Source organism: Neopsephotus bourkii, unplaced genomic scaffold (assembly GCF_033783945.1).
Source record: "Neopsephotus bourkii isolate Nb327-2 ecotype Australia unplaced genomic scaffold, CSIRO-AGI_Nbou_v1 NB_951, whole genome shotgun sequence".
In the NCBI taxonomy this organism is placed as follows: Eukaryota; Metazoa; Chordata; class Aves; order Psittaciformes; family Psittacidae; genus Neopsephotus; species Neopsephotus bourkii.
The window spans coordinates 4,198,394-4,208,898 of NW_026901445.1; the positions used below are offsets into that span (position 1 = coordinate 4,198,394).

Sequence of the window (10,505 nt, forward strand, 5' to 3'; positions counted from 1 at the left end):
GTGGAGGGCAAGCTGTGGTCTCAGTCCCAGCCAAGGAGGCTTCCCCAGTGCAGTGTAGTGAGCAGGGCTGGAAAGACCTCTGTGGTGGGGCCGAGGCAGTAACCCTGGACACTACTGCAAGCCTCACACTCAGGGCCATGCCACCTCATCTCCTGTAATCTACCTGATGTGTGTTCATGTCTGTTTGAAGCAAGAAACACTGTGCTATTCAACTTGCACAGGATGGCAACGTGAACATTTGCTTGCTTTCAGGTGGACTTCCTCTGTGCACAGAAGGGAAAGCTTGAACATATGCAACACTAAAGCAGGCTAAGTTAGACTGACAAACCCAAGCCATTTTTCTCTTAAGTTTGTGACCCTGAAACTAGTCTTGCTGTTTTAGATAACGTAATACCAACTTTTACAGAAAACCAAAAGAAGCTGTTTTAGGAGGCGTAAGCAGGAAACAAACAAATAGGTAAAGATTCAAAAGTCAACCCCAGAAAACCAATATTGAACAAACTGGGAAATGTGAGACTGAAAAGTAGCTCATTGCTTAAAACAGACGATAAAGGAAAACACGTCTGTATTACCAAAGAAAAATAAGCAAATGAACAGCCTACAAAGTCATGAGTTCATAAAATCAGTTGTTTATGCATTCAGAAATAAAAACACATGAAAGCAACCGATAGTGGTGGGACAGTGATGGTACCACTATATATGTTCAAATTAAAGGAAGCATGAAAAGCATCCACAGGACTGCAAGCAACAAGATGAATGACAAGCATTGCCCTGAAAGATAGGGTTGAAAAAGGGCTGATGTGGCAGATTCCCAAGAAGATAACACAACACACCATTTTCCTTCAGGACACCTCTGGGACAAGGAACGGGGGTTTTCTTGACAGTCAGCTGCAAACCCTGCAGAAGGACTTTGTCTGCAACCAGGATGGGAAGGCAGCAGTCAGAGCATGGAGAAGCACAGCAGAAACAGGAGGGCTGAGGAGAAACTGAAGTACTATGTTAATTCCCTGGGGCAGGCGAGTTGAGTATGGAGAAGCTGAAGCTAGCCCTGGTTTGGCTGCCGCTCAGATGTGCTGAAGGATGTTGGGCCAAGTCCCAGGAGTGTTGGCTGTGTCTCTAATTACTTCTGACAGCAATTTAAAAGCTAGCTGAGATATGCTGTCTCATAGGGCATCATCTCATCATTTAAGTGACTAGACCATCTATAACTTTGGAATCCTGTCCCAAATACTAGGAGCATAAGATTCTAAGGGTAATGGTGAGAGTTCTAGCAAGTAATTTATAGAATATCTTTTCCGCTTTGGGCAGTGGCAGCTTTGCTCCACAAGTTATAGAGAATTTGAAAAGAAACAAACAAATTTCGGAGGCGAATGAGTTAACAGTTTTGGCAGGAAATATTTTTGTTGCAACTGGCTGTGCTTGCACAAACCACTTTAAGGAGATGATACTGGTGGAAAGCCACAAAGGTTATTTACATAGATGGAGTTTCATCATCTCCCACTCCAAAGCAGGCTGGATGGTTTATGCTAATGTAATGCTTTCTTTATCATGGCTCGTGTGAAGCTAGGAACACGTTAGGTTGTGTTTTACTTTGCTCTTTCAGTATGCTGCTGGTAGTCCTTGGATACTGGTTTAAAGAGATACTAGTTTAAATTATGCAGCATGTGCAATATAAAAACAGTTTCAGAAATCTAATATTCAAACAAAACCAAAACATTGCTTGTACCACGAGCTTTATTATGCTCCAACTTAGCAAGAACAAAGTTGTGCCGGAAAAAGATCCCAACCTTTTTAGGAATATACCTTGTAAAATACTCCAACAAGTTGAAGAGAACAACTTTCAGGTTTGCTCCTAGGAGCTATTTTTGCATTTCCTTGACAGCCATTCTCAGTCCCCTCCTGGTATGAGAAAAGTATTTTAGCATTAGCTTAGTTCAACAGTTGGTATTTACTGTTCTGTTCAGGTCAGAAACCAAGATACTTTTTATTTAAAAAGCCTAAGTCTTAAAGCATGTCTACAAGAGCTTGTCAGTTTTCTTTGGCAACAATTTCAAATCCAATGTTGCATCATATTCTGCTGTTAGAACAGACCCACTCTTGCAACACAGCCTGCACCCAAACTGAGATTAAGTACGCATCTTTTTGGATATGACACAGCCTCTGTTTAAAGAAAGAAAGATGGGATTTAATAGTAAAGAACAACCTCATCAAAGTATCTGATACAAGATCTGTGTAGAATTATTCTTTTTCTAGGATTGCTTGCACTGGCTGGCATTCTTTTTATCAAATGAAAGACAAACATTTGGTTTTGGTAGTTACTGGGTATGTTCAAGTTACTTTTCTTTTAATTTCAAATTAAAGCAGGCAGACATTCCTTATTAAAGTTCAAAGAATTCCTCTCTGAATTCTCTGAAGTGAAACTTAAGATGATTTTCATTACCAAATCCTGTATATTTCCATACCCTGCCCTTCTAAGAAAGGATGATCTGTTTAGCATTATGATACTATTTTGAAAATAAAGCCAAATGATTTCTCTCATCCTTGTTCAAGAAATTAAATCCCCATCTTGCAAATAATGTGTTGTCCACCTGGGGATGGTTTTAAGCAAAGGCACCTTACTAAGCATTTTCCACAGCTGTCACTCTGTCAGTATTGTAAACCAACGTAAGGAAAAAGCACAGGCTGAACTTAAAACCGAAGTTTCCCAGTTCTGCTGATCCTTCCTCTGATACAAGGTATGTGCAGCTTGAGCAGGTCATCTGGCCTTTTCTCTCACCGCTTGCAAACAGTGATTATTCTGTTTGATACACAAACTGAAAAACGCCTGTGGAAATAGATTCCCTGCAATCACCCACAGAATCGACAAGCTTGAACTTACATACACCCTTCTGCCAAGCCTGAGGGAGACACAGCCCGGACTCTGCATGCAGCGAGGGGAGCAGGTAAAAGGCCCGGTGAGGCTATGGCGCCTTCCCGGGGCAGCCCAGCTCTTACCGCTGCGGAGGAGCCCGGTCCCGGCGGTTCTGGGTGCGGACAGAGGTGAAACCCAATAAGCACCCCCTCATAGCCCTCTACCATAGCAAAGCCTAACCGCGCCCTGAGCACACACACCACACACTGCACCACTACCCAAGTCCGGCCGCACCGATGCAGCTAATACCCCCATAACTACATTTCCCTGCGGCCCTTTCGTCTAGCCACGCCCACTCCCAGCGAGCCGCGCGACGCCGCGCACTGCCATTGGTGGGATTTGAAAAGAAGCCGCGGCCGTGACGGCAGCGTGGTACCGGTGATAACGGCAAGGGGTGCAGGAGAGTGGGGCGCTGGGCTGCCTTCGTGTGCCTGGAGCTGGCGGCTGCGCCCGCCCAGGGTAGCCTCGCCTCTCAGGTAAGTCGTGCGGGTGGTGGGGCTGCTGGGCTTTCCTTTGAAGAGGAAAGGAGGCAGTGGTCGCGGCCCGCCGGTGGCGGAGCTGGGAAGAAGCAGCGTGGGTGGCCGTCCTGGGGGTGGTGCTGGGGCCTCTTCTGCTCATCGTGGCTGGCGCCTGCGGTTGGGAATGGGAAGTCTTGGGGTGGGGGGAGTCTGAAAGCGCTTTACGGCTGCCGGACTTGAAAGCCGCGGGTAATGCTTGGCCCAGGGCCGTGATGCTGACAAGTCAATGTGCCAGTGTCCAATAAAACCGGGAAAATAGTGCAAAGCCTTGAAGTGAAAGGTTGATATTTGCAGAGGGAAAATGTTGGGGTTGGTTTTTTTTCCTTTGTTTTCATGTAACATCTGATGTCAAGCTGCCGGTCTGTGTAGAGCCTTTTCTATCCTTTCTTGTGCTGCTTAACAGAACTGCACAGCCTCTGTCTGTGTCCTGTGACTGTAGTTTGCTGTGTGTGCCTTTCTGGATCTCTCTCTGCTAGGGTCCCTGCAGCTCTAAACTCTACTGTCACTATAAGCAGAGTTACAATAACATATCCCAGTATGTAAGTACACTTTGGTGCCTACAGCCAGGTAGTATACCTGTTTACATAAGAATACCTATGGTAATTACTGTGCTGTATGACATGCTGTGGAGATGGACAGTCTGCATCTTGGGTTTTCCATGTTGTCTGGCTGAACTTTACTGGTTTTAGTGCTGGGCTCATATGAGCACTTGGAGTTCCAGCTTTGCAAACATAGCTTGATGTTTTTTGAATTGCATAAAAAGGTACAGAATAAGAGCATACATAATCTTCACAAATCATATTTTAAGTTTATATTTAAAGTAATTAAGGTGTCAGTTATCTAACAAATATTTTTCCTGTCAAGTCCTGATAAGAGTTTTACAGTGTGACTTTCTGTATCTGATCAGTAAGACTACTAGATGGTGATAGCACAGGTATGTTTGTTTCCTGTAGTAGCTTAGTTACAGGTCAGTGTTTGTTCAAGCTGTGATAGTATTTCAGGCCAAGTTCTCCTCACTTTCATATCAGGCCTGACAAAATAAAACTATATATTAGAAGGAACAAAGTAAATGTTGCTGCTTAGTTTACCTATAACTACCTCATTTGTAGCTTGGTGATGTTTGCCTAACTTAATGTTAAGTTCTGTGTCTGCCTTTTACAGGCTGGGTAGAGAGACTAAGCCTCGAAGTGGTTTGGCTCTGAAGTGCAGACGTGTTTCAGGTTTTATGCTGGGGGGAGCAAAAAAGTTACAACTGCTTTATAAGCACTACTTTTCCTGAGTGTCCTGGTTTAGCCCACAGCCAGACAGCTTGTTACCCACTCCCCCCCCCTTCTTGCCCTCCCCCTACTCCTGGGGGAACGGAGAGGAGAATCAAAAAGAAATGCAACTCCCATGGGTTGAGATAAGAACAGTTTAGTAACTAAGGTATAACACAAATCACTACTGCTGCCACCAATAATAGTAATGATAAAGGAAATAACAAGGGAAGAGAATACAACACCCCATCACCAGGCGACCGATAACTTGCTCCCCCCAGCCCGACGAAGCACCGACCGATACCTCCTCCAACCCTGCAGTCCACTCAGTCCTTCCGGCTAACTCCCAGTTACATCCTGGGCATGACGTGCTGTGGTATGGAATACCTCTTTGGTCAGTTTGGGTCAGGTGTCCTGTCTCTGCTTCCTCCCGGCTCCCCTCCTCCCTGGCAGAGCATGAGGCCCACAAAGTCCTTGGCCAAACCAAAACATCATTGTTTTTCAGCTCTGTTCCCAGCTGGAAGTCAAAACACAGCACTGCACCAGCTACCAAGAAAGAGAAAAATGACTGCTGCTGCTAAACCCAGGACACTGAGCAAAGGGGCTTTGAACCAGCTCCGATCTGTCCACTGCTTTAATGAACACTGCATGTGCATTTCAGAACTGGGAGGTCATGTAGTAGGTGTCCAGGTGCTACAATGCTTGCTGCCATCCTCTATGAGCAATTGCCCAATGAGTTAGTTATTTTAAACTCAATCCATAATTAAAGCTGACAAATTACATCTGTAACTCCACAGGAAAAAGCAGTAAGAGAGTAAAATGCCAATAAAATATCATGGCTTGACTTCGCGAACGAAGATTCCTGAGCAAAGGGGCTTTGAACCAGCTCTGATCTGTCCATTGCTTTAATGAGCACTGCGTGTGCATTTCAGAACTAGGAGGTCATGTAGTAGGTGTCCAATTGCTACAATGCTTGCTGCCATCCTCTATGAGCAATTGTATAATGATTTACTTATTTTAAACTCAATCCATAATTAAAGCTGACAAGTCACATCTGTAACTCCACAGGAAAAAGCAGTAGGAGAGTAGAATGCCAACAAAATATACTAACATTTTTAAATGCACTTTAAAAAAGTTACTTCAAAATTTACCTGTCTACTCAACATTGAATTAATTTATTTCATTTTCAATGGCAAATTTTCGCTTCCCAGGTTCTAGGATGGACAGAAGTCTGTAAGTTATGGATTTATAAATGAATTGTTGATGCGTAAAATGGTTGAAAAATGCTAAAAGGCAATACTTATACTGTGTCATGGGGTCTTCTAATTTTCTAGTGTCCCCTTAATAGCTAAAGGTATTGTCCTGGGTTTAGCAGTAGCAGTCATTTTTCTCTTTCTTGGTAGCTGGTGCGGTGCTGTGTTTTGACTTTTGGCCTGGGAGCAGAGCTGAAAACAATGATGTTCTGGTTTGGCCAAGGGCTTTGCGAGCTTCCTGCTCTGCCAGGGAGGAGGGAAACTGGGAGGAAGCAGAGACAGGACACCTGACCCAAACTGACCAAAGAGGTATTCCATACCACAGCACGTCATGCCCAGGAGGGAACAGAGAGTTACCCAGTAGGGCTAAGGACGGCAGGGTTGGAGGAGGTATCGGTCGGTGATTGGTCGGGCTGGGGGGATGCGTTATCGGTCAGCTGGTGATGAGATGTTGTGTACTGTTCCCTTGTTATTTCCTTTATCATTATTATTGGTGGCAGCAGCAGTGATCTGTGTTATACCTTAGTTACTAAACTGTTCTTATCTCAACCCATGGGAGTTGCATTCTTTTTTATTTTCCTCTCCGTCCCTCTCAGAGTAGGGGGAGGGCAAGAAGGGGGGGAGTGAGTGAAAAAGCTGTCTGGCTGGGGTTAAACCGTGACAGGTATTTTTTAGTCTTTGGAATTTATCAGGTCCTGCAGAGATACCCATGAATTTTGGTTACCCGTGCAATGAGTATTCAAAATGGATGCTATAATGGGATCATGGACAAGTGGGTGTGGAGCAATATAATTTGTTTGGTGGGGGTTTTTTATTTTATCTTCCTTGTCAGACATATTTTTTAGCAAAGTTGTGGTATATGTGTAAGGCTTTTCCTGGTAAGCAGTTGCTTTCCATTAAAAGAAGAATGGGAGAATGGCTGCTCTTGTTTCATCATGGTGCTGACCCCACTGAAGACCCTCTCCCCAGCTATCAGAAACTGGCTATGTAAATTATATATAGAATAAAGAAACCTTTCTCCTTGGAGAACTTGAACCTATTGGTTTCAAATTGTATTCTAAGGGACTTCACGAGCTCTACATTATATGATCAGAGAGCAAAAAATAGTTGTGTTTTATCTTGCAGGATGGAACCAATGCTGGATAATGAGCAACTTTTCAGATGCTTCTATACTACTAGTATTGAGCCACCTGAAAGAACAGGACCAGCATACGTGGAAGATATTAAAGCAAATCTCTCTACTGCATTTTCTTTGGTTTCTTCACACTCAGATACAAGCCAGGTAAGAAAACTTTGATGCTTGCATTGTTTGGATATCTTTTTTAAAGGAGTTTAGACCTTTCATGTATAACAATAATCTGAACTTTACATAGAAGATGAAAAGCATCTTTAGTATGTCTTGAATTTGGAGAAGATGCATAGGATTAGACTAAGTATTGTGGCACTGCACTGTTACCTTGCAGGGTGCACCAGTCTTCTGTGAATGAGGCTAATTGCCAGTTTAGAGCAGCTTAATCATGGAATGTTTTTGTGTTTTTCATTCTTGATATCTAGTTGGCCTGTATGTAGCCTATATACATGTGCTGCTAGATTAATAACTGTAAGTTATGACAGTGACATTTTGCAGGGGCCTAAGCACTTGTAAAAACTGATGTAATGAATTACTTTTGCTTCCCATGTCTTCAAATAAGTCTGTTCAAAATAGCCCCTTGAAAATAAAATTGCCTTAACATGCTACTTACCATAGAATCTTAACAAATGTCTAACTTTTTTTTTTTTTTTTTTTACTTAAGAAGAGCAGTTTGGAGTCTAAGGGACACATAGAAGTTTGTCTGTATATTAGGCCATTTACATCATTGGAAAGAGAGAATGAATTCCAGGTGTGAAACTTAATTAGTTTAAAAATACCTTAAATGTGTAGTTTTTGTTTTTTTTTTCCTCTAAGTTCAGCTTTCTATGCTCTTTTCATGCCTGCATTGATTATGTTTCCTTTTAATAGGACTGTGTTTCACTTGAAGACTCAAGAAGCGTCATCCTGAAGGCCCCCTAAAACTCTTTGAGTCAACTAAGTGAAAAGAATGCTGGACAGATGATACAGAAGTTCACTTTTTCAAGAGTAAGTAAATTGTCTTTAAATGTTTTTAATTTATTCACGGAAAAACTTGGTTCAAATTATTTAGTACTAAGCAAACTAGATTTTTAAACTGTCAATAGTCTTTAAGTTTGCAGATATATAATATTTAAAAGATTCTTTAGAAGCCTCTAATGATTGCTTTACCAAGAGATGTCTTTATTTTGTTTATGCTCAGGTGTTTGGACCTGAAACAACTCAAGAAGAAGTCTTTGAAGGTGCCATGAGGCAACCTGTGCAGGATTTCTTAGATAGATATAATCGCCTTATTTTTACATATGGTGTTACAAATGCTGGGAAAACCTACACATTCCGAGGTATAAGCAGATATGAGTTCTCCTTGAATGAAATTTCTTTCTTGAGTGCTCATTGCTTTTTACTTATTATAGCTTTTTACTTTATTTAAAGTGTAGGTCCTAGACATTGGCTTATCTTGAATATTAATAAATAGCCTTTGCAAGCCCCCTTCCATAACAAATATTGCTAAGCTGCCAACAGATGGAGTCCCTCCCAGAATTAAAGTAAGCATATAGTGATTTGTAAGGTTAGAATAATTTCAACCAGTTGTTTGAGTTTTCTTTTCCCCTTGAAGGATCTAGAGTGTTAGGGAGGAGAGGGAGTTAGGAAAACATAGCTTCTGTGTACCAGGATATGAAAGGTATGTAAGTTACTCTACACTAGACTAGTGTTTGGGTTTTTGTGTCTTTTTTTAAGACTCTTTATTGTTTGCCAGTGAGTGTTACTTTGTTCATGTTAAGTTGACTAACAAATGACATCACAATAAACAAGAAATTATTAGAGAAGAGAGACAATGATGAGAAATAAACATAAGGCAACAGTACTTTAATTTCCTATGTTATTTAGTTCTTGGCTTGGTTTTTAAGTGCTACCAAGATTTTACATCAGTTCTGATTTATGTGGCGCAGCTAGTGCTGTAACTCTTAGAAGCCCATCTGTCTCAAGAGTAGCAGAAACTATCTCAGAGGCTGGAAGATAATGCTGTCGGAGTCTGAGACAGAACAGTAGTTTCTCTTCTAGTCTATCACATTCTCTCTGGTTTAGGAATCAGTTAAGTGAACCCTTCTTAAACTTGCATCTGGATTCAGAAAAATCCAATGTGCACAAAATCTTTTATTAGACTCCTTTTTGCCTTTCAGGAGCAAAAGTAGTATGCTCTGAGAAAAGGGTCTGGGGTAGGGAAAGGCCTGTGTCTTTCCACAAGGTTTCTAGTACTTCTTTTGTCAGGTCTGTGGAATTAGTACAGGGCAACAGCTGAGAGATCAGTAATGACTTGTATTTCAGGATTACTTCCTTGAGAGAGTGAGTGAAGACAGCCTATGAAATGTGATTTCAAAAACTGCAGTTCTCTAAGTGTCTTGTTGGTTGTAGTATTTTTGTTTGGGTTGTTTTTTTTCCTTTAAGGCTAAGCTTATGAGAATACCCCAGCAGTTTTTTGTTGTATGTTTTACCCCTCATTGTCAGAAGTATAGAGCATAAGCAGTTGCTGAAAGCCGAATACTTTCAAAAACATTAATGATGTTTCTGTTCTATTGAGAAAACAAACGAACAACCAAAACCCTACTGCTTGATGCTGTAAGTGGCCTCCAAATTCCTCATGTATCCCTTGAGATTAAGATTTCTTATTTTTGTCTTCATTTATCTGTTTATCTTGGTCCCAGTGATAATTAGGATCTTTCTTTTGTATGTTGCCTTCAGGGACAGAAGATGATGTTGGTATTCTGCCAAGGACTATGGATATGTTGTTTAAAAGCATTCGAGGAAAGTTATACACAGCAATGGATCTCAAACCCCATGGTTGTAGAGATTATATAAAGCTGACTGAAGACCAAGTGAGAGAAGAAATTGCTATTAAAAATTCAATACTTCGCCTAACAAAAGAGGTAAAGAATCACTTCTTCCTATACTGATGAGTATGCACATCTTTAGATAGCTCAGTGTTACCCTGTTCATTTCTCAAAAGAAAGACATTGTATTTAAACATGGACATATCTGTTTGCTGTCAGCCAGCCATTCGGATGAGCAGTAAACAGATATGTCATGTTTAAATACAATGTCTTCTTTGAGAGAAATGAACAGGGTAACACTGACTTATGTAAAGATGTGCTACTTCATCAGTATAGGAAGAAGTGATTCTTTACCTCTTTGTTGGCGAAGTATTGAATTTTTAATCAGCAATTTCTTCTCTCACTTGGTCTTCAGTCCAGCTTTATATAATCTCTACAATGGGGTTTGAGATCCCATTGCAGTGTATAACTTCCTCAAATGCTTTTAAACAACATATGGCCCTTGGCAGAATACCGACATCATCTTCTGTCCCTGAAGGCAACATACAAAAGAAAGATCCTAATTATTACTGGGACCAAGATAAACAGATAAATGAAGACAAAAATAAGAAATCTTAATCTCAAGGGATAC

General features: G+C 41.4%; 1 long non-coding RNA gene across 1 annotated transcript; it reads left to right on the forward strand.

The window, feature by feature from the left end:
• Positions 1–3,240: 3,240 nt before the first annotated feature.
• Positions 3,241–9,975, forward strand: LOC133215117 (uncharacterized). Its single transcript, XR_009726318.1, has 7 exons — positions 3,241–3,387; positions 4,306–4,363; positions 7,064–7,220; positions 7,732–7,818; positions 7,938–8,054; positions 8,248–8,386; positions 9,786–9,975. It is a non-coding gene; the product is annotated as an uncharacterized LOC133215117 (long non-coding RNA).
• Positions 9,976–10,505: the final 530 nt, after the last annotated feature.